The sequence below is a fragment of the Struthio camelus genome, chromosome Z (genome assembly GCF_040807025.1).
Source record: "Struthio camelus isolate bStrCam1 chromosome Z, bStrCam1.hap1, whole genome shotgun sequence".
NCBI lineage: Eukaryota > Metazoa > Chordata > Aves > Struthioniformes > Struthionidae > Struthio > Struthio camelus.
The window spans coordinates 33,784,909-33,808,787 of NC_090982.1; the positions used below are offsets into that span (position 1 = coordinate 33,784,909).

Genomic DNA, 23,879 nt, shown 5'->3' on the forward strand with positions numbered 1-23,879 from the left:
GAAAGGCAAAACTAGAGTGATTTACCCAGTGTTTTGTTTAAATGTCAAAGGTGATATGGGACTTGGGTTTAAGGATCATATGTGAACTTACTGCAGAGACCATCTTCTGATTTCCTTCCCCTTTTTCTTACTCTATTTCCTTTTGATTCTGACCTGATAACTATAACTAATTATTATTAATTTTCTTCTGGTGTACAGATCACCTTAGAAAGATTATTTTTATTTACACTATTAAAATATCCCCTTGTTGAATATTTTGCAAGTGTATAATATAGTCATGGTTCAAAAATTCCTCCAAAACGGTAAAGGGAAAATGCAAATCGGATAAAACAGAAGGAAAATATAGCCTGTGTTGTGCAATTCATGAATTTTCACCTACTCCCTTTTTTGTCCTTCATTCTTTCCCTCTCTTTCAAATGTTCTGACCTATCTTTTTTGAACAGCTGTGTTTCAGGTTTCATCTCTTTCCATCTCTCCACCAACCTTGTTAAAATCTAGGTGCATGGGCCAGAAAGAGAAATAAAAAACCAAGCACTGTCAGAAGTTCCAAATCTCCTGCCACGTTTTGCTTCTGCTTGCGCAGTTGAAGAGAAGGAAAGGCAAGGTCAGTCACTGTTTTCCTATGTCCCTTTTTGGGCTAATTTTTTTGAACTCATTAAAAATGAATCCATATAAACATGTTCATTTTGTAAGTAAATATTTTAGCTTGCTATTTTTCTACTGGTACAGATGTAAGGAGAGAAAGAGAACAGGAATGGACATTGCATAAGATAGGTATAATGAGAGAAAACATGAAAACCAGAGTTTGTGCTTAGGTTTCATGCTGACTGCATATAGAAGTAGATTCATTTCTTCTAACTTCAGGCATCTACAACATAGATGTCAATATGTAGCTTGTTTTCTAAACTCCCTTTTATAAAAAATGGAGTAAAACAATATCTTCCAGGGTGCAATTCATCTCATTTTAAGGGTGATGACTAAAATAGGTTGGATGAATTGTGCAATTTAAAAGTACCTGTTTCTCTCTATTGACTAGAAAAGGAGGCAAAACAAGTTAGCATAGATATAGATGTCTGCAAGTTGGATGAGACGTATCTAATTTCTGGCTACTAATAAAAGAGCAGGTGGTGTCACAGAGTGGTCTTGGTTTGAGTAATGTGATGTTGTTTTGTCCTATTGCTTTTGGAAGTGTTATTTTGCCATGAACAAAAGTTTTATTTCTTTTCTTTTCTTTTCTTTTCTTTTCTTTTCTTTCTTCTAAATGTTGTCCTTGGAAAGTCCAGTGGAGTCTCAGAACAGCTGAGACCTGTTCTTCTCTGGCATTGTGCTAGGCCCTGTTTTTTTTTTTTCCCAACTGTTTCTCTTCTGTTGGTGAGGGTTTACCTTGTCTGGCTTTCCTCGTTTTCATTTCCATCACACTGTGGTCCTTCTTTTTGTATGAAAAGGTAAGACTTTTCTTATTTTTTCCCTCTAACCATTTCCTTTTAAACACTTTAAATCATATTCCAAACTTTATTTTAAATAACGTTTCCAAACAGTATTTTAAATTATATCCTAAAAGAAGTGGAAGCAGATGGCAAATGAAAAAAAGAGTTCTATTACATTTTTCTAGTTTTTCAACAGGATCTACAAAATGTCATAGTTACTACTTGAGTGGGCAGCTCCTCCTTCAAGAGCCAGCCTTTTGTAGCACTTGCATTTGTAAGCTAGCTATGCATAATGCTGAATCTCCCCTCTAAGACCACTTCAAAGTGTTTAGTTCCCTCTGAACTCAATATGCACTTCACAAGAAGTATATAGAGTAGAACTGGACCTTAAGCAAATGCCACCTAGAAAGCAGGAAGGATCTGAGTGGCAGAATGCTGAGTCTGTTTCTGTCACTTCATTTAAATTCTGCTTCCTTTGGAGCTAACACACAAACAGCACTTACAGTCTACAAATAAAATCAATTAAGAAGTTACAACTGAGACTTGAGTTGTTTACAAAACTAAGGGGCCATGAGGTGCCAGAGAGAAGTCTAGCTGCCTGCTTGGAGGCTATGCTATCACTCTGCTGATAAAAAAATATTTATAGATGTCTACAAAATAACAATTAGAGGAAGAAGGGGGAACCCATTTTAAACATCAGATGACAGTTTTGATTTCCTGTTGGGATGCGGATTAATATTTATTAGTATAAGTTTAGATCCTGAAAGGTCTCTGTAATCAAGGTAAGAGGCAATTTTCATTAGATGATCTTTTAAAAAGGGATAAATATGCATGAAGAGTTTAAATATCCAAGTCTTAGCAAAGTTGTAATGAGGACCCCTCCCCAAAAAAATCATATGGTAATCCACCAAAAGGAACAGCATTTCTTTTCTTCTCAGTTGAAGAGGCTGCTCTTGTAACAAGGAAAAAAATGAAAAATGAAAGAAATTGAGTTTATTTTTTCTTATTAGTAAGGAAGAAGGAATTACTGAGGAATAACTTATATGGTCAATGAACCATTGCACTGGCTATCTATCCATTAGTTGTGCTTAACTGCTGCGCTTCAATTCAAATCCAAAGTGAATGCACTTTCCTTCTCGTTTCAATCAACTGTTATGGTGCTATTGCTGACAATAGCTGTTGAGGGGTCTTAATTTACCCTTGGAGCAAAGCTATACAAGCCGCTGTCTTTGCAGTAAGGATAAATTTGACCCATTATATGGAGGCATGTCATAAGTTATCATAAATAGTCACTACTACAAAATGGTCAAGCAAAACCCTATGGCTCAAGATCTTTATTGCATGTCATGGAAACAGTCTGGTAGTTTGAGATCAAAACTGCATCATATTCCAAATGCTCATATCTTTACACTATTCATTTTTCTGAATTCTACACTTTAAAATAACCTGTTGAAAGTTCAGAGGTTCTATATTGTACATTAATTAATACAAATGTGAAGTAGAATCCAGATTTCATGCATTATACAGTAATACTATAATACTCTACTAATGTCACTCTTGAGCTGTCGTACATTATGATATTTAATCTTGTAGGTCACTTCATTGCATCTAGGTGAAACGTGGTTTCACTGTGATACTAGTTAAAGTCTCTCAGTATTTCAATTCTCCACATTTATAAGGAAGGGGAAAAGAGTATAATATAGTTTCTTGCTGTAGGAGATTTTTTTTTGCTGGAAAGTATAGCTTGAGTCCCACGGGTCTCTTGGAAAGGAGGAGTTTGTTTGTTTTAATGTAAGCCTTGTATCTCTGCACCATCCCTTCCTTGTGTTCAGCTCCAGGCTACCAAGGGCCTGAGTGCATCTAAAATAGGTTAATCTGCATCAGGAGTAGCAGATACAGGGCAAACTCTGCTGTCAGATCACAATTTCTTTCTAAAGAACTTTCTAAAGAATTTGTCTTTCTAAGAACAATCACCTTATTAAAAAGAAAAATTGAATAGGGAATTATAAGAGTCTTCAAACTGAAGAAACTGGGGAAAAATAACCCAAATCATGAGCAGGTGGAACAGTCATAGAGCTTCCAGTAAGGTGGCCAGAAGAAGAGAGGGACGTTCCTTAGTTGCCTACTCTGTTTTGTTTGTAGGTGTCTGTGGGACCTGAGCGCAATCCCTTTGTCTCATATTTAATCTGAGCTGCAAGACTCCATTAAAGTGCTTGCCATGTGAACTTGGTTGTCAGCTGTAAGAATAATATTTAGACATGAAGCCAGCTAATTACACTGGAATCAAATTGAAAATGTAGAGCATTACTTGACTATTTGCTTAGCCTCTGAAATGCTTCTTTTTCTTCCATTCTCCCCTGCCTCCTTGCCTACTGCTGTAGAACAAGTTTTGGGAGGGGGAAAAAAGAAGTGTAACTACTATAGGTAGCTGAGGCATAAAATCGTAGGTTAGGCTTGACTGATTGAATCACCGGAGTGACCCAATCTCCTCTTCTGAGGGAGGCAGCAAAAAGAAGCAACTCACAGAGTCATCCAAACTGGTGTGGGTAAAGCTTTCCAGGGCCATTGCTCCCTCCCTCAACTGAGTGTGTACTCTTACTGGAGAACTGTACTGGGCAGTAGACTCTGAGAGCTTTCAGAAACACTGACATTGCAGTCAGGCAATTTTTTCAAAATGTATTAGAGCTTTTTTGTGGAGAGAATTAAAGGACAGTTGAATGAAGGCCAGTTGGTCTTCCCACGATCTTTACTGTATTTTTTTCTTTCTCTGAAGAGAAGCTAAGTAGTCTAGTCTTCTCCCTAGGGAGCACTTTTAAATGCATTTCTCAGAAAAGATGCTGGTAGTAGAAAGAGAATTGTTCATTAATGGAAGCATATTTTATCATCTTTAGAAAACAGCTGTGTGGGTTGTTTTTGTTGTTCTTATTTTGTAAATGAATCATTTTAGCATTATATTTATCAGAAGAAGTCTTGTAATCTGTATTTTATATTAAAGAAAAAGCTTTAGAATATCCATAGCTTGAAGAAAAAAGAAGGTATGATAATTGTTGTTTTTCAGTGAACTAAAAACTTTATTAGGAATATGGCCTCATACCTGGAGAATCTTTTCTAAAAAAAAAAAAAAAAAAAAAAGCAAATAAAAACCAGACTCCAACAAGTCAAGTTTGAACAAAGGCTTCCTTCTTTCTTTAGCACCAATAGCATTTAGGCAATTTTTTTTCAGGTTGCAACAGACCTCCTAAGCGTCTGTCATGCTTTTTGGTGAGCTGGTGACTCATGTATGTCATTGCTATCAGCATTTGCCTCATGGAATTTTTCCACAGGAGCATGTACTTATTTGCATTTCCAGTTCTTGAACTCTAGCACTTACTTACATTAAATATTTTCAATTTTCTGAAATGTTTAACTGAAGCGTTAATGTTTTCCCAAAAGATATGTTCTAGTACAAAAGAATTTCGAGCTATCTGCAGAAATCAAAGGTATGCAGTGTGCAAATTTAAGCAATAGATTATAAAAAGGTTGGTATACTTTAAGGTCAAAATTTGTACATAAACTGCCTGGGACTAGTAAAACTTTCTGAAATGACAGCTATTCCTGAATGTTATGAAATACAAACCCGGACAATCCCTTTCTTGGAAGAAACAAAGTCATCACATAATTGTCTCTTTAGATCTCTGTGGAATATCATTGACTAACTTTGCTCTTTAGTCATCCTCCACCCCCATCCCCAGTCCCTGAATAGCTCATTGCAAAGCCAATCTTCGTCTAAAAATACTGGAATCTCAATAATGTAATCTCAGAATATAAACCAGTCAAAGCACTGCCGCACCGAGCTTTTCCTGCCAAGTGCTTTTTTGACACTGTAGATGTTGCACGTCAGCATAAAACTGACAAAACTCTTCCTGATCTCACATAAACATATGTGAGAATTAAAGATTCTTGAAACCTGCATGGTTGGGGCAAAGGAAGGCAGTTTTTTCCTAAGCAGCAATCATCTATGGCACCAGATTATTAGCATGCATTTATCAGAGTGGAGAATTATACGGTATGTCGTATCTTTCAAGCCAGAGTGGCTAAGTGGAAATTCTTAAATGGAGTCTAAGTTCTTCCAAAGGTGTAGTGGCAACAGAAAATTCAGTTTAAATCAGTGATGAACTCCTCACGTTGCTGGCATGCAATATGGGGCAACACAGAAAGAGAAGGCAGATCAATGCCTTGCTGAAATTCATGTTATGGTGAGTTAGACTATGGAAAGAACAGTGGAAAAACAAAAAACAGAATCTGTTACAAGTCACAGCTCAGGGAATATAGTCTTACTAGTGAAAGCATGTAAATGTCATCACCAATAATATCTTGTAAGATGCAGAAAAATACATACACCACAGAAGCAGAGCAAGGTGGTGTATTACCTGTGTTAGCCAAGTTGACACTGAAATGAATCTGTCCGAAGATTATTCATGTATTTTTTTTTTCTATATTCTTAAACTGTAACATTTTAAAATATGCTGCTGTAACCTCTGAATCTGAAGTGACAGAATAATGTTAAGAGAAATCTTAATGGTTTTTATTTCCACATCAGGAGGAGAAAATAGAAAACAGTCCTTTCTCACCCCTCCAAAACTCAGGTCACAGTTCTAGATATGAGAAGGCATCTAATGATTGACTTGCACTGCTGGAAAAATGAGGTGAAAATTTGCATCCAGCAAAACTGTTTGAGCCAAAATGAAATCCTACGTAGCCTGCTCAAGCCAGAATGAAATGGCATGTAGCCTATAGCATGATAGAAACGTGGACACCCTTCCTATCGTATTTATGTCAACATTTTAGTACAGGCAGGATAATGGAAAATATGTGGGAGAGAGGACAAAGCTCATGTTAGAGCTTATCTTGCTTCCTCTTTCCTTTCGTTGAACAGACTTGGAGGCAAACTTGGCTTAGCTTGATCACATATGACTTAAAAATGTCTCAGTGTGTGTTGCCTTAAATAGAATTAAGGAATGCATTTCTTTTTTGTAGATCTGAAGTTTATTCACTGGACGTTTGTCTTACAGTGATTTTAATAACATGATTGCACAAAGATTATAGGATTGCTTCTATGAATAATTTGAGAAAATCAATGGTGTGGTTTTAAAAGGTCTGTTACAGTTCAGTCCAATCAAGAAGAAAATATCCATCGCGTAGAGAAACAGTAAACTTCTAATTTTTTGAAACGTAGTTCATGAGGTTGTGTTGGCTCTAAGGATCTGAAAAAGGGCTAGCCTAGAGTTTTCAGCAGAACTTTTCCTGGAAAATTTGAACTTTAGGTCTTAGAGAAGAGGAGTTATTACTCTATAGTGTTCAAATAACACAACGTAGCAGGTATCTAATCAAACTTGTTTAGTTTTTATGGCAGTCTCTCTATATTAGCACAGACTGCAGGCCGTGCACAGAATTAGCGCATCACTGAACATAACTTTACAGAGAAGGACCTGAGGGTCCTAACAGGCAGCAAGCTGACCATGGACCACCAATGCATGCTTGCGGCAAAGGCAGCCAAGGATGTCCTGGGCTGTGTTAGGCAGAGTGTTGCCAGCAGCTCAAGGAACGTGATCCTTCCCCTCAACTCAGCGCTGGTGAGGCACACTTGGGTCCGGGGTTGGGCTCCCCAGTACAAGAGAGACATGGGCATACTGGATTGAGTCCAGTGAAGGGTCATGAAGATGCTTAAGGGGTTGGAGCATTTGTCATGTGAGGAAAGGCTAAGAGAGCTGGGACTGTTAACCCAGAGAAGAGAAGGCTGAGACAGATCTTACCAATATTTATAAAAGTCTGATGGGATGGTGTAAAAGAGGACGGGACTAGATTCTTCTTGGGGTGCCCAGTGACAGGACGAGAGGCAGTGGGCACAAACTGAAACACAGGAAATTCAACTTGAACACTTTGTTACACTGATAGTGGTTGAATATTGGAACAGGTTGCCCAGAAAGCACATATTGCTTTTTCTTCCCTGAAAGTGAATGTATTAAAACCAGTTAAAAGGTGCACTTGTTTTAAAAGAATGGGAGCTTTTAATGTCGTATGTTTGCATGAACACTGGTATCTAACATTTAGGTATGCTGTAGGGATTCTGATTGCTAACTTCTTGTTATTCTCTGATAAAATTTTCAATCTTTATTTTATATCCTGTAAAATACTCTAAATAGCTATTCTAAATAGCTAAATTTGACTTTTTTTTTTTACCATAAAAACAATCCATGTTAATGCATCCACCTGACATTTTGTTCTTTTCGGTGAATGTTTTTCTGTTGATGAAAATAACCAATTCTCTTTTTATCACTACATAACAAAATAATGTGACACCCCCTACACCCTTCTGCCTTTCTAAAGCATCCAACATATCGAAACGTCCAGGAGAAGGTACTGATTTGTGTACATGTGTATTTCTGGCAGTTAAATCATTGGCATTATGGTCCAGAGGCTCTTGTAATAAACTAGGGCAAACCCACTGATCTCCTTAGAACTATAATAATTTACATTAGCTGTAGCTAATTAACTGTACAGGGCTGTAGCTAGTTAACTGTACAGTAACTACAAATAGCGTAAAACAACTGGAAGGAGGAGTAAAGTATTCTTACCACCTTTAGTATGCCCTGTTATTATTAATTATAATTTTCAGTTGTCCTATCAGTGTATCAAAAAACCAGTAAGGGATAACACATAAGAATAAATGGCTTGTAAGTTCATCCTAAAAGGAAATGAGTTTTTGGTTCAGTGAAATAAAGTTAACTGAAATTAGGCCATGCATTGTGCAGATTGCTTGTATAGCATCTGGTGTTCAAAAAGTTCCTTGCTGTCAATTAGAGATGACCTGTTTACTTCTTCTTTAGTGGATTGATGTTGTTGCTTTTAAGTGTCAGTTCTGTGCTTAGTATGCATTTGAATACAAATGCCACTGGAATTAACTACACTAGCTAAATTCTTACCCATCTTTGCTGTTTTAAGTCGGATATAACTGTATTGCCCTCACTTACATATATGCAAGTGGAACACAATTTTTGCTAAGCGCTAGTTAGATATGCTGTGATACATGCACATCCATTCTACTTCAGAAAAATCAGTCCTTTGTGAAGACATCAGCAGCTTAAATTCCTGTTGGGAACTGGATCAGGATTAAATACTTGGCGTCCTGTAAAGTTAAGCTAAACAAATCTGTGCATTTTTGCAGGGTAGTAAGAATTTATACTGTTTTATACCTGATGATGATAAATTCCTGATTTCTTCTTTTCTTTGCAAACCTGCAAAATTCCTGATTTCTTCTTTTCTTTGCAAAACTTTCTTCTTGCAAACCTGAATTTTTTAATACGGAACTTTAAATGCCACAAATGTAGAAAACTCAAGTATATCTCAAACTAGCCATGTTCCCAGGTATCTCTTAAATTCTGAGATTAGCTGGCTGGTCGTCATGGCACTGGAGTTCTATAAAATAAATAATTTAAAAACATCTCCATGAGGTGAAGTGCTTGCTAAATAGAGTAGATCAGGAAATAAAATCACATTTTTCTATAACTGCCAGATCATTTTATATTACCCCGGCAATTTTTGAAGCTTTTGTTTCCTATATTTGTGCAGTCAGCTAATGATGAGTCTTCTTGGCTCATTTCTATTCAGAAAATCAAATGCCTCAGTTGTTTTATTATATACTTCCCTTTGGTATGCATGTATATTACAGCACAAGTTACTAATTTACTTAAAAACATATTTTTTCCTGTTGAACTTTTTACTCGTTTGCATTCTCTGTAGGATTTCTCACACATGTGAAAAGTAAACACAAGTTTGAAGGAAACTGTGACTGTCAAAGTGTATCTATTTTATAACATTTAATGATGCCCCTAGAAAAGTCTTAGTGCCTTGTAGAACCTACGAGGAATTTTTATTTTATTTAATTGTTTGTTGAGAAAAACAACATCGTATTCATAAGTACGATTTCATCTGTAGTAATGTTATGTAAACTATTAATATAGATATGGATCATATAAATGCACGTGATGTCTCCTTTTATCTCACCTGCAGCATCTCTTAACATGTAGGGTTTTAAAAAAGCAAATTAACAGGCTCCTAAACAGATAAATATGTCTGGATGCTTTTTCTTGGGTCATGCAGTCTTTCCAGTTTATTACGCTGTACTTAGAAATAAAGTGCTAGAAAAATAGACAGCTAAACAAATCAGAACTTGACACATTTCTTTGTAAGAAAACACTGTGCACGTTATAGTTGGAGGAGAGTTGCCATGGAAGCTAATGCTTTTATGGGTTTCTGCCTGATTTTGAATTTACAGGAGAAAATTTGTGAGTAACAAATGTCACTTAGACCTAAATGGAAGAGATTTGCCAAATAATATAGATGAACATTGCTGCAGCTTCAGAGGTTTCACCAAGCTAGACAACAGTGTTGCATTTTTTGGCAGAAGAGCAAGTAATGATTCCAGACTATGTTTTTGAACGTATGTTGTATATGCTGACCTTATGTAGGTGAGCCACTGAAGGAAATTTATTCAAAGAACTGGCATCAGTACAAGACATAAGTAAGGTAGCTATCTGAGTTCAAACCCTGAATTTGAAATTTGTCCATCCTTACTTTGAGTCCAGCTTGCAATCTGCTGCTTAGAGAAAGATTCCTCTTGAAAAGGAAACGTGAAGAACAGAGCCCTACAATGCTATCAAATAAATAATCCTTCCTCAGCATACTTATATCTCCATGCAACAGCCTTTCAGGTATCTCCATGATGTACATAGGGGTGAGTAAAATGGAAGAATATGTTCATTTTACTGTTCTGTTGAGCTAGGAAAAATACTTTTTGTCAAGCTCACTTTAAATACAAGGTTAACTTAAGAAGTCATGGTACCACACCTACTGAAGGGAGACATCTGACCTTTTGCAGCAATAAAAAAAATATGAAAACAAAAGCTGATACATGTTTATGTATACATGTGTGTGTACATGTTTATGTTATGTAAACATGTACATGTGTATGTACAGCCTTTGTGACTGCAAACACAAATCAGGCAGCATTTGCATCAACAATTTGTGTGCCTGGGTATATTTAAAGTATATGCCTGTTCTTGAGAAAAAAAAGAGAGTGAGTTGTTAGTGGAATGTAGTCACTGTTGCTGAACGAATCAGATGAAGAAGGTGAATTCCAGCTTTTCCCATGAGTGCCACCACCACATACCAAGTAGGGTGGTGACTCATTAAAATTTGACATCATAAAATTGGTGCTGGAAATACATTTTTGTTGGTGGAGCAGGCCCTATTAAACCTGCATGGATGCACATATGATAATGGACCCATGAATTTGAAAAAAGTATAATAGCTTGTAAAAGCATCTGTCTTGGGATGTCGCTGACGCTGACTGCATATCTCTGCTAAAGTATCCACAGGAGCTTTGAATATGTTTTTATGAGCTCAACAGGAAAGTCTTTCAAATGGAGCTGAAATGCTGCTTTTCTCAGCAGTGATCTTAGATACAGTCTGGAAAAGCAAACATACAGTTTGAGCTTTGACTGTACTGCAGAAATACAGATTGGCTACGTCATTGAGATCTACTATGAGAATGTTATTTTATTACTAATCATGGTCTGTTTTCTAAGAATTGAAGATTCACCCTCCTTCCAAGTTTACTTATCCCAACAATCAATAACTCAACTAATCCTAATTAGAAATTCTAACTTTGCGGCTATAGTTTTCTTAAGCAGTCAGCTTGCCTTAGATAAGTATTATCCAATAGGGATGTCAGATTTCTTATAATGTACTAATACTCTCTAAGCTAGAGCAGATTTAATGTATCCATTGGTTTCTATTAACTTACACTGAGTCCCCATCCTTAATTAGTTCCCTAAACATTGATTAAAAATAATATTTAATATTGGAGAAATTCTCAATTCCAATGAAGCCAGTGGGATTACGCCATGAAATTCAGATTTTCTTCCAAACTGTTAGCGTATGTCCACTGTAGAAGGCTGACCGTTATACAGGAAGAGAGACTTCTTTCTTTTTATTATTAATTCAGCTGTTAAGATTCAGGTACTGTTTCAAAAACGTGTGGGCTGGCATTAAGCAGCCTACACCATCTTGTGATTCATCATTGCAGTATTTCCATGTTCAAAACATTGCCTTTGAAATCATTATTCTGTACTCTCTTTGTGCTAAGCGTGTGTCATCTTCTTCAGGTGATGCAGCACTTCCAGAAAAGACAATTAATCACAGAGTGCTGCTAGGCAATTCAAAGATGTCCATGGGGAGATGGTATCAAAGACACTGCAAGCTCTAAAATTAACATCAAAGTTGATATATCCAAAAGAAAGACTTTGTACCTACAACTGCTTTCACAGCTGCAAACCTTTTCATTTAGAACATTTTGTGTATCTCATGGCTATGTTGCTTACAGCTTTTCTGAAAGGTTCTTTTTTTTTCCCCATGGAAGCAACTGAATATTAACAAGAGATTAAAAAAAAAAACAACACTTAAGTGTGCATGTCTGTTTAAGTCTGGTTGGATATTACCCAGAAGCTGCTGGGTAATGAGTTTTTGAGCCTGTGCAGTAATTGTAACTCCTCATCAGCATGTTATGCAAGATTGTGCAAATAATGGTTCCATTTGAAGAATTATGGAATTATTCAATCTTGTCATCGCTAAGTAAAATTCTAATTCAAAATGCTACAGTGAATGGTAGCCCAGATGTGCTCGCTTACTGTTGTCAATCAAATATCATCTGAGGCTATTTATCAGAGCAAAAAGACAAAGAGAGCTTCAAAAATAGTTTTTGGACAGTTGTCAAATTTCATTCTTTTGCATTTTTCGTATGCTGTAGTTAAACACAAAAAAGTTCTTTACTTAGAAAAACAGAACTGATTACAGATCTTGTGTCTGTGAATACAATATTAATGATTGCATAAAAGATTAAACCTAGAAAAGAAGTTTGTTTCAAAACAACTATAGAAAACTCCAACAACAAAACCCCACGTCCTTTTCAACTCCAGGCACTGTAACGTAGGTTATATGATTTGTTGAATTTCTTATTTCTTTTGTACCTCTGAAAAGACTCACATTTTGCTTTAATAGTAACAGCTTGTATTTCAGACAGCCTTGAAAAGTTCCTCAACAGTTTAGTGTATAGAAAAATCAAGCTATTTTGCTAGTACAGTTGCAGGTGTAGAGCAGGCCCAGTAAAGTTCTGAGCGCAAGAGAAGCTGTTAGTAGCAGTTGAGTCTGACTTTTCCTGTTCAAGTGAATCAGAGAGTAGAGGATACAGAGCACCAAAAGAAAAGGGAGTCTGGGTTTCTTCCAAAGGAATAAAAGTGAGAAAAGGGTCTGAATTCAAATATTCATGCATCAAAAATCACCTGAAATTCACTGGACTTCAGTATCTCAGTACCCTTTGCCTCTAAATCAAAATCCAGGGAAGACTGTAGTAGATGAAAGGAAAAATAGGAAGATGAAGAACAGCTTGTTAGGATGTTTTGATTCTTAAGATTTTGGCATAAAATTGTACTACAACATTAGTAGTTACACCTTTTTGCCAGGAGATATATCCAAAAGAGCAGCATTTACCAGCATTTACCTTTCATAATTTGAAATACTTTATTTTGTCCTTGGTAGGTTGCAACTGTTGGATTTAGATGTGATGTTGATGTAAAAAAGTTCTCAGAAAGTTGTTTCATTTTCGGTGAAGTATTGCCAAACAAAGAGGTTTCCCTGACATGAGCAAAGCATTCATACTTGGAAGATCTCTTTCAGTCACAGTTGCAGTAAGAATTTCTCTTCAGAGGCTGAAGCGAGCAGCTAACTACATATCTATGTTGTATTGAGTAGAACTTTCTACTTTCCTTTTTATCACAAAGTATTTATTAGACAGTGTGGAAGATTCACATTCAAAAAAGATGGAACATGGCAACTGGTTCTTTATTTTTCCAATACAATATTTTACTTCTGCATGTTTTATAAAAAACAGAATTGTCTGCTGTTATGTTCCCCTGATAGCAGTTTTCTCGAGCGCTGAAGTAACAAAAAAACTGGACAATCATTTCCTCTGACTATGTGCAACTCACTCTTTAAAAAAAGATTTAATTCATCAGTGTAGAGCCCTGTAGAATGACAATACAAAGTGATTAATTATCTATAGGGAAGATTTTCAAAATCAGTAAGGGACTTAGGAGAAGCAATTGAACTGAATGATAATGGCACTTGTCGTACTAAATCTCTTGGGTGTTTTTCAATATTCAGTTTGTACATGAACATATTACAAATAATGCTATTGGGATATTTGGAGAGATTTGTTTATTTTCCAGTTCTCCATTGCATGGACACTGATTCCTGTGGCTGTAATTTGCTTTCCAAATGTATGTACATCTTTAATATTCTTAAAGGCAGTTTATTATTTTGCCTTGTTATTGCTTAATCAACTTGGAGATCTAATTTTGTGGACAAATATTGAAATTATCCATAGGAGACAGCTTTTTTGTTCCCCCTGCTGAGCTTTCAAATTCTGTTCATCTTGGCTGGACTTTGTGCCATGAAGAGATTTTTCCTGTCAATTTGATATTCTATATGAAATGCTATTGAAAGTGAATATCTCATCTGTTAGACATACAGCCATCAAGTCTTTGTCTTCCTAAAATAAGGAAGATTTCAAGCCCAATATCTGAGGTTTATGTGGAGATTAGTCTTTGGAACGGTTAGACTGTTTCTCTGACTAGGCAGTGTGAAATTTCTGCTGAGCATATTCTGTTGGTGCTGTCAGCTTCCAGGAAAATTTATACTGTCTTATTTGATCCTTTTTAGGTTCGCAGTTTTGTTTTATTAGTTTTTATTATTTTTTTTTACTCAATTAGTTTTTACTCAATTAGTTTTTTTCTCAATGGCTATGTTTGTGAATCACCCAAGCTGTATATTTTGCTTGTATCAGTGAACTCCAGGGATAATAAAATGTCTCTGAGTACTTGTTGCTGTAGCGTTGATGATTTTAGCTTATGATGCTGTCTTGGAAAATCCTTTGTGATGCAGTCTAGTTGCTTGGTGCTATGCCCGCATAATTAATCTGAAGAGATATCAGATGGCCTAAGTGGTGAAGGTTCTTCCTTGCCTGTCTTGTAGTACTTGACAGATTAATAATCTTCATCTGCATGGAACTTTATATCTGATTTCTTTTTTTTCAACGGGTTGCTGTGGTCGTTGATTGTAATTTTTCTCTATGTAAAACTTCTGCTTTTGGTAGGAAAATGCCAGTTTGTTGAATTCTGTTTTTTTCTTGGGAGTATGCCAGTGTTTTGACAAGCCTTTGGACAGGAGGGTTTTTCCCAGCTTGGATTTTCATATCGGGAGAAACTCTGGTTCCAGAACAGCTTAAGTGAATGGCCTTAGCACTCATCTCTGTATAGTGTTGGATTTAAATCATAAATGAGCTTCCCAAACACTGGCTAACTGTTCAGATTATTATATTACCAGATAAGGCTGCTTCTTTCTGGCCATCTGAATATTTAATATTTTAGAGAGAGCAGAGCTGCTCCAACGGGAGGTATACAGATAGGCTAATATAAATGCAGCCTGTACCATCTGGTTAGGACAGAAGTCCCTATTGCACCTGTTATGTTTCTGCCTTTCTGTATGTCCTTCTCCACGTGTTCCTGTCCTGCCCTTGCAAGAGCATTTGTACAGGCACCTACATACAGTGAGCTGGTTCAGAATGCCAAACTGGCCATAAACTTATTAACAAGTGTTTGATTTCATTTCTTTTCTTTTCTTTTTTTTTTTTTTTGGTAGGGTTTTTCTCCCCCTTTTTTATACCTTCTCAGTTAGAACTGAGAACTAACTGAGAACTGAATTCTCATTCAGTTCAATGAGCTAGAAATGTACTAACAAACATCTGATGTTGCTGATTTTTCTGTTTGCATACTTTTGCCATCATTTCTGTAAGACTGTTGCTATGTTTGTGTGTTGTGTTTGTTCATTTCCAGAATTGCTTCCTCTTTGAAGAAGAAGAGATAGCATTTGAAAGTGGATAGAAAGCAAATTCACTTTCCTTGGGGTCCTGGGCGCACGCAAGCCCTGTAATTTCTTCTTAACCCTATTTGCGTTATAGCAGGTCTGTCAGAAATCTGGCTTAACCAAGCAATCATGGAACGGGCTACTGGCAATACTACAACATTATATTTAATTAGCGAAGACAAGATCCTTCCTTTTGATAGTCCTTAATGCATTGCATTGATCAACCCTGAGAGAATTCAAGGGCAAACACAGTTATGTCTCCTGGGTCAAAAAGCTCTGTCAACAAATCCATTGCTGTTTGTAATTCCTGATCCTCTGAAATTTGCCATAGACAGCGTAGCAGAAAGACCATAATTAGAATAGTTTCACTTGAATTTGTTGGCTTTGTTAGTTACTGGTAGAGCATTTGATGAAGTCTGTGAAATTCCATTTTTTAATGAAACATCCTCTATCACAGTGTATTGAATAAAAATAAATATGTTAATAGAAATAGAAAAATAAAATTTGAGAGTAAAGTATAGAAAACAGTCACTTGTGGACAGCTTTGTTAACGTGATAACTAGAATTAAGATTTGCTGTCATACAGCCCTTCAAGCAGCCTGCCTTTGGTAGTAAATGCATGTGGGATCACGTATTGGTCTAATTGTATTGTTGAATAAGTGGTGTTCATGAGTTGAACGCATACTGCAGTAATGATCCAATAATATAACAATGTGTTTTTTTACAATCTTTTTTTGTTCAATATAATGACACAGGGTGAAGCTGTTTTTCAGTTCTTGTAATGATTTCACTGGCAATCATAGGCCATATAATTAAAGAGGAATAACAAAGGAATAAAATTTCTGTGTGCCAGATGTAATCTTGGGCATGAGTCCTCAAATGAAGATGGAACGAAACTTTGAAAATTATACACCAAAAATAGAAATTCATTATTTGACTAAAGACTGAATCTGATGTTAAATGTCATTGTGTTTCTGTTTTTTTTGCTCTTACAATGCTTTAGTAATTTGAAGTAGTTGTGCTGAGGCATGGTCTTTCCACACACCCTGAAAGGGCAAATACTTCTGTTACCCAATGTCTGTGCCAGGCTGTGATTAGATATTGCTAATTAACAAGGTGTCTTTCAGGTGCTTGCTAGGCTTAGCCCTTGCGTTATACATACAGGTGGGACCAACTAATTAAATAGGTTACTTAAAGTATAAACATAATGCTTCTGAAAGGGCTGGCATTGTGAATGAACACAGACCTAGGTTTTCCAGAGCTCAAAGCAAATCCTGCTTCAGTTTGAAGTAAATACTCAGCTCTGTAGGTTAGCACTGTGATGGTACATACCTCTGGGGGCTAGCTCATAAGGTCATTTGTAATATACATGTTCTAAAGCATTACATTTATGCTTTTATTTGCAAAATGCACACTGCAAAAGGAAGGATATTAATATTGCAGTCTCAAATGTTTAATGATAAGGAGGTGTCAGCTTGCTTTCTGTAACGACTTAAGTATGATTTTGAATTCTTAATTACACTGTCACATGCTGTATTTTCAGCCAAACTCCTGCATTATGAGAAAGATGTTCAATATTTGCTTTGATTGCCATTATTCAGTATGTGGCTCTACTTATTTGTTGTACACCATAGGAATATTGAACCTTATTAATTTCCTCAGGGTTTTTTTCCATGATTCTCGTCAGCAAAACCTGATTACTTAACAAACATTAATGAACATGTCTTCCTGATTCTCCTTTGAGAATGAAACTGGTAGCTCTCCAATTTGCAGATGGAGACATAGTCCAGTGAGAGAAAAGGCAATATTTTCAAACTATCAGGTAATGACTGAAGCTTTAATGTTTGGGTGCCAAATTCAAGGTGTTTATCTCATGTCTGTGCTCAATTTTAAAGCATATTTAGGGGTGGGCATGTGGTTAATGTGTACCTCCTCTTAGGAGATGGAGTGCCCTGAGGGACAGTCCTGGGGTAGGAGACCTGGTGCATGCCCACCACTGATGGTGGCATTTCTGTGAAATATGGAGGTGGTCTGGCATGCAGCTACCTTCACATAATTGCATTTGCCCTTATTATGCATTTACCCCCATATGTGGTGTCTACTATGCCAAAAAGAAAGCTTACATCCTTTTTAAGAGGGCCTCGGTACTGCTTACGTGGAAGGTGAATGGGATTTGTTTGAAACCCAAATCTAAACTGAGTTCAGAAAGCTCAAAAGAGGGAGATGGATATGAAAAATAAGGTTTGTAAAGTTTTTCTGCTAAAGGCCATTCTGAAATGGTCAGGTCAACCAGAATGTCATCATAACCCTAAGGCTTTATCACCATCTTTAGCATATTTATTATCTTTTTGGTTGCAGAGAATGAAACTTCACAATTTTACAGTGTGAAGCATTAAGTAACATTAATGTAGGCATTAGGTAACCCAGTTACTTTCCATCTTTTTCCAAATTATGGGTCAGTAGGATTTAAATAATCCAATCATACAGCTAATACATCATTGTATTTAGCTGGTATCAAGTGGCAGATCTTGTGGCCAACATGAAACAGGAAGGATGTTTTCCACAACCAGTGTACTGTCTACCCATATAAATAATGATAAAGTAATTTTGTAAAAATAGAAACGAGCCTCTTGATAGCACCTACTGTGCTATTACTATATATATGCATATAGCTAGAGTAGAGTAAACATTGGACAAGTGCCTTAAACCTGACTTCTTGTCACTGTGCTACTACAGTGATACCCATCTGATTTAGCCTTTCCCTATAATAATTTGGCTGAGTGATTTTTGGGCTCCCTGAAATTTTCCTCTCACTAGAGTATTTTCCCTGCTTGTATTTTTTAAAATTCACCTTATGCAGATGCTTGTTTGTAAGCTTAGGGAACCCTTCTCTGAATTGCTGCTACTTGTTTCAAGCTTCCTGTTTTGAGACAGGAAATATCTCTATTCCTTATTTCTTTTTACATGACATTTTGTTCAGAATGATAAAAATCCCGTTGATAAAAGTAGTAAGATTTCTTTTTCTTATCTTTAAATTATCACCAGTAATTCTTCCAGAGTACAACAGCTCTGAATAGTCATGATGGCCATTTATCTGACTGTCAGTCCAGAGGCGAAGCTACACTTTCGATGTTTGTAAGAACGTCTAAGTTTATGTAACAAAAGACCTGATAGCATTTTGATTTGTTATAACAAACCAGATGTTCAAATAAAGATATTTCTCTCTGTAGTTCATACAGGGAGGAGAATGAATCCCCTTTTCTCCAGTATTCTTCCATTTCCATCCATGCAAATGTATTGATTTCTTTTCAAATCACAGTGTGCGTATGTCTGGATGTACTAATGAAAGCTGCAAACGAGTACAAGTCACTATGAACAGGAAGATGATGATGTTTTCAAACCATAAATGTTAGCATATTTGTAAAGCATCAGAGGAGTTGGAGTGCTGTTAGCGTCTAATATTTTTTTGCTCTGCTTTGGTTTGGTAACTTTTCGTTTACATATTTATTAACTTATACTAAATCAAGTATTAGTTATATTGATAGATGCAGCCAAAAAATTAGTTGTAATTATTTTTATTTGAGTGAATGATAAATGGGTTTTTGTGATAAGCAACTTATCATGGAATAGTCTTATTGCTACATAGTTTTACTCGGGCATCAAAGTTGACATTTCAATTTGAGAATCTTTGCCCTTTGTTAATATACAATATCCATGCTTTTTTGGGAATTAAAAAATTCAACGAACCCTTCCCTTGCCCCATTTTTATTTTTTATTTTAGAGGAGACAGCTGAACAAATGATTGAACTTCAAGAAGTTGTGCGCTTTCAAAGAGATATTAAGATCCCAAATATAACCCAGAAAACGGGGTCTGATTTGTATTGACTTATTTCAGGAAGGGATATTTTGTTTTCTTTAAAAAAACATAAGATTCTCATCACAACAGTTTTTTGGGGGTTCCAACTTGAGGTAATAACTTCTAAATTCCTTTTTTTTTTTTTGTACAGCATGTGGGTTACACGGATGCAGGCTTCTTTACTCAGAGAATATTATATTCGTAATAATTATTGAAACTGACAAAGGTTTCAGAAGCCAGAATTGAATAATGTTATTAGATAACTTTTGGCTCAAGTATGTATGTGTTTTTTTTCCCATATGTTAGGAAAGACCAGACATTTGAACATGGTTATTCTGAACTATAGTGCACTCATTTTTTCTGATTCTTACATATAGTGCTCACTTGCAGTTTACTATAAAAACATTTCAGCATTACAGATTTTTGAACTAATGTGAATTCTCTGAACTGTGAAAAATTCTGACATACTTCAATGAAGATGGACTGTATTTAAGATGAATCAGCAATCTTGTTATTTAAATGCGAGAGGAAAAAAACAGTAGAGTTAACTTCTGCAGTCTTGTAAATTGATGTCTTTTGTTTGTTTCTTTCACTTTTCCCTTTCTTTGTTTTCCCCTCATTTCACCTGCAGATCAATGATGAAATTCAAATTATTGAAATGAGTGAAACATTTCACTTTCATTCATGTCTGTCTAGATACAAGGATTATGCACTTCGAAATATGAAATTTGAAACTGGATTGTGTGTACTCTCTTTCTGCTTGAAACATAAAGGGATTTCAGAGGCTAAGTTTAGGAGAAGGAACATTATTATTCAGATAATAAAAATACTCAAGTCGTCTCTGTAATTGGTGTACAGAACTTTTTGAGAATAGGACTGTATACTGTGGTTAATGATTTGTGATTAACAGATACTTCATCTGCCTGTATCCCTTACAGAAAATGGAATGACAGGACCCAATAGTGCTTCAGTAGTCATATATGAAACTTAAAACAAATACTTTGAATGCTTTCTATATAGATTATGACTGCTAGTCTCTTAAAAAACAATGCCAAGTATTAAGTATTTGTATCAATAAAAGGGTTTATTAATGGATTTACTTTTTTAGGAATGATGAGTTATTTTCTATTTTGGATTCTGGACAATCTGGACAATCCTAAGCAGAAAAAAACATCTATTTGTTAAATGCCAAAATGATGTAATTTAAATCTAATTAAATTTAAAAGTTTAAAAATAAATATTACAAGAGGCTGGTGCAGACTTAAACTTCAAAACTTAAAAAAGAAACAAATTACTAAATCAGGGAAGTCTACATAGTGACATTTTATATAGTGGAGGAGACTATTGTATTTGCAGATTATATGTCTATTTTTCCATCTACGTCTCCAGCTTTTAGTTAAACATGCTGGAGTTCACTGGTAAACTGAATAAACCAAACTCTGAATAGTGAATTTAATAGCAGTATACTGTATTCTGCAGTTTTTTAGTGTCAAATAAGTACTCCGAGCGTATCAAATAGGATTTTAATTTTTTACAGTAAGGGTAGAGTCAGTTATTCCCATTGTGGTGAGGAGATGAAATGTGGTGATGTGTAGTCCTAAGCACAGTGCTAATACAAAGTCTATTTGCCACTTAGATATAAATTTGAGCTAGAATAGCTCTCTTGTGCAGAGTTTCTGTGCGCAGTTTTAATTCCTTCCTCTTCCTCATTCTGGATGTAAACACAGCTTTAAAAAAGTTTTGTGAGTTCCCCATAATGGCCCAGCCGTTAGAACTCCCTATGAGAACACAGGAGATCTGGTTTCAGACCTGAGTAGCATAAGAAGATCTGCAGATGTCCTGACTTCCATTTCATGTGCTTAATCTCTCTAGCTCAGTGAACACTTAATTATTCTTTCTTTTTCCTGCTTGTGAGAATACACTGCATTTTTATGTGTAAGTGAAGTAGCTGATAGGGGTAAGATGGGACTTTGGTGCTACCCTCTTTCTTTATGTTATTTCGGTACCTTTACCAGAACAGTGCAACTTTTACCTTAATTCCAAGTTTTCTGTTTGTGAATATTTCCATGTTTTCCAGTGTACAGATGTCTCATAAAATTTGAATTTCAATGACAGAAGGCTGATTTTATTTCCTGCAGGTGTGCTGGTGAGAAATTCTTTGATTTCAAGAGGTGTTGTAGTTTAAGATTTCTGCTGCAGGTATTGGTATTGTTAAGGGAAAATTTTTGCTTCCTGTTCATTCTTTACATATACTGGGTGTATGCACTTTCTTCTGCTGCTTTTACACACTTTGAAAATGAAAGACAACACAGAAATACACAGCCAGCAGTATACAAAACTGTCAGTAAAATGAATTCAGTGTCATTGGTTCTGAAAGTATTTTCATTTTTTTATATTCCGTAAAAAATCTACATTTGCATCTACAAATTCATGTCACACAATATTGCATGTTGTCTCTAGTGATTTTAGTAGTATATAATAAAGAGCCTAAAAAGGACATTTTCTTAGCAGTATCATTTTTTACTAGATTGCTTGAATTTCCTGCTTTGTATGTGATAATACAGCTTAAGAAACTGCTAACTGCTCGTTACAAATGATAGACTACTTGTAAAGTTAATGATCTTATAGCGATTAAGTGCTTTTATCTGGACTAGAACATGGTAAGAAAAATCATTAAACAGATTTGCTATGCATGAAGAACAGAAAAACTATTTGTATATGAATTCAAGTGGGCAAACATTAGTTGGAAACAAAGCATAGCCTTGGGGTGTTGTAAGAAGGCTCTGATTTCGTTAGAGCCTACTAGAGCTTTCATATTGCTGCTTTTCCTTTAAAAAAGAATTGACATATGAAGCTTTTTTTTAAGCCCTTTTTTTCTGCCATAATGCTTCATCTGATGATGCAGCAGCAGTGCTGTTACATTTTGGAAGTACCACCTTAGTGTCTGAAGTGGACTAATAATTAGCAGGTTTTTGGATTTTAGATAAAAATACAGTCTGTGTTATTCAGTGCTATTCATCAATAGAGGAAGTTTATATTATCACAGAATCACAGAACAGTTGAGGTTGGAAGGGACCTCTGGAGATCATCTAGTCCAACTCCCCTGTTCCAGCAGGGTCACCTAGAGCACATTGCCCAGGAGCACGTCCAGGCAGGTTTTGAATATCTCCAGGGAAGGAGACTCCACAACCTCTCTGGGCAACCTGTGCCAGTGCTCAGTCACCCTCACAGGAAAGAAGTTTTTCCTCGTGTTCAGACGGACCTTCCTGTGTTTATGCCCGTTGCCTCTTGTCCTGTTGCTGGGCACCGCAGAGAAGAGTCTGGCCCCATCCTCTTGACACCCTCCTTTCAGATACTTATACACATAGATAAGATCCCCCCTTAAATAACGTGCTTTATGAGATTAGCGCAGCCGATGAGTCCCTCTCACTTTTGGGTGGAAATAGCTATGTAATAGGCTGTCACCCAATTCAGCCCATACTTAAACATATATAAAATGGAAGTAACTCTTTTGAAAAGCCTTTCCAAAATAGAGCTGACACACTTGACAAGAGCACTGGCAAGAGTTGTTCTACTTATTTTAAAGATGAGCTTTTTACAATATGAGCATACTGTAATAGGTGGCCTTTAAACATGACAGTTCTGGAAGAACAGTTCCTTTACATTCTAAAAAATCACCTTTGTAACTTAAAACTGATCTGAAATTTTTATTCAGGTCAAAGGTGGATTGCACATATGATCAGAAAAAAGCGATCTGAATGTGGGCAGGGAAGATATTTTTCTCACTTGAAGAACAATCTGGTGGCGTTTTAGTACTGAAAACTTATTGCTGATATAACTATAGCCTTTTATAGAGCTTAAGTCTTTGATCTGGTTGGATCTGATGACTGAGAAGCCACTGGCTTACGTTGTATATTTGCATTTTGCTACCAATTTACCTGTGCACTGAGTAAATTCTGAATCTGGTTCTCTTTTGGGCCAGACCACAGTGCAGGTTGCAGAGTCTCTCTCTGTGTGGGACCAGTCTCTGCCAGGGTTTGAACTGGTGTTGCCCCAGCATCATCTGGGAGGGGATGACCCCATTAGGCCTGTGGACTTGCAGCAAACTCCAGTGCAGTGCAGTTAAAGGTGATATTTTCACAAACGGCTGCATTAATCTAGGTATGCTGGCAAGCCACACATCACCATCTAGAAACATATGTTGTTCATAAAATGAACCTAGGCAAGTAGAGAAAGGAAACTGCCAGTATAAGAGTTGTCGGCTTTCACCCTTAAAGAGGAGGTTATTACAAATAAAAGCAGACTTGCTTTATTACCAGTTCTGGCTCTAGGAACTCTAATGCCCAGGCAAACAAGAAAATGTCTTGGCAGCTTAGTTTCTAGATACTCATGCAAACAGCCACTGAGCATTTTGCAGCCCTGCTGTTTTGTTACCCTGGGCAACCAGCTGTTCCTGGGCACTATAAGCAGTCCTATATACTGCACAGCTAAATAACCAGTGAGATGATAATAGTGTCTCCTTAACCTTCATGCTATTATTATTTGTAGAAGGATTAGGTAGAATACATCTTTACAAA

General features: G+C 36.3%; 1 long non-coding RNA gene across 1 annotated transcript in view; it reads left to right on the forward strand.

Moving 5' to 3' along the window:
• The first annotated feature begins 521 nt into the window (after window positions 1–521).
• LOC138064747 (uncharacterized) overlaps window positions 522–23,879 on the forward strand; it is a 52,844-nt gene continuing 29,486 nt past the window's right edge. Inside the window, exon 1 of the long non-coding RNA XR_011138002.1 lies at window positions 522–604. This is a non-coding gene — a long non-coding RNA (uncharacterized lncRNA). The remainder of the gene's footprint in view (window positions 605–23,879) is intronic.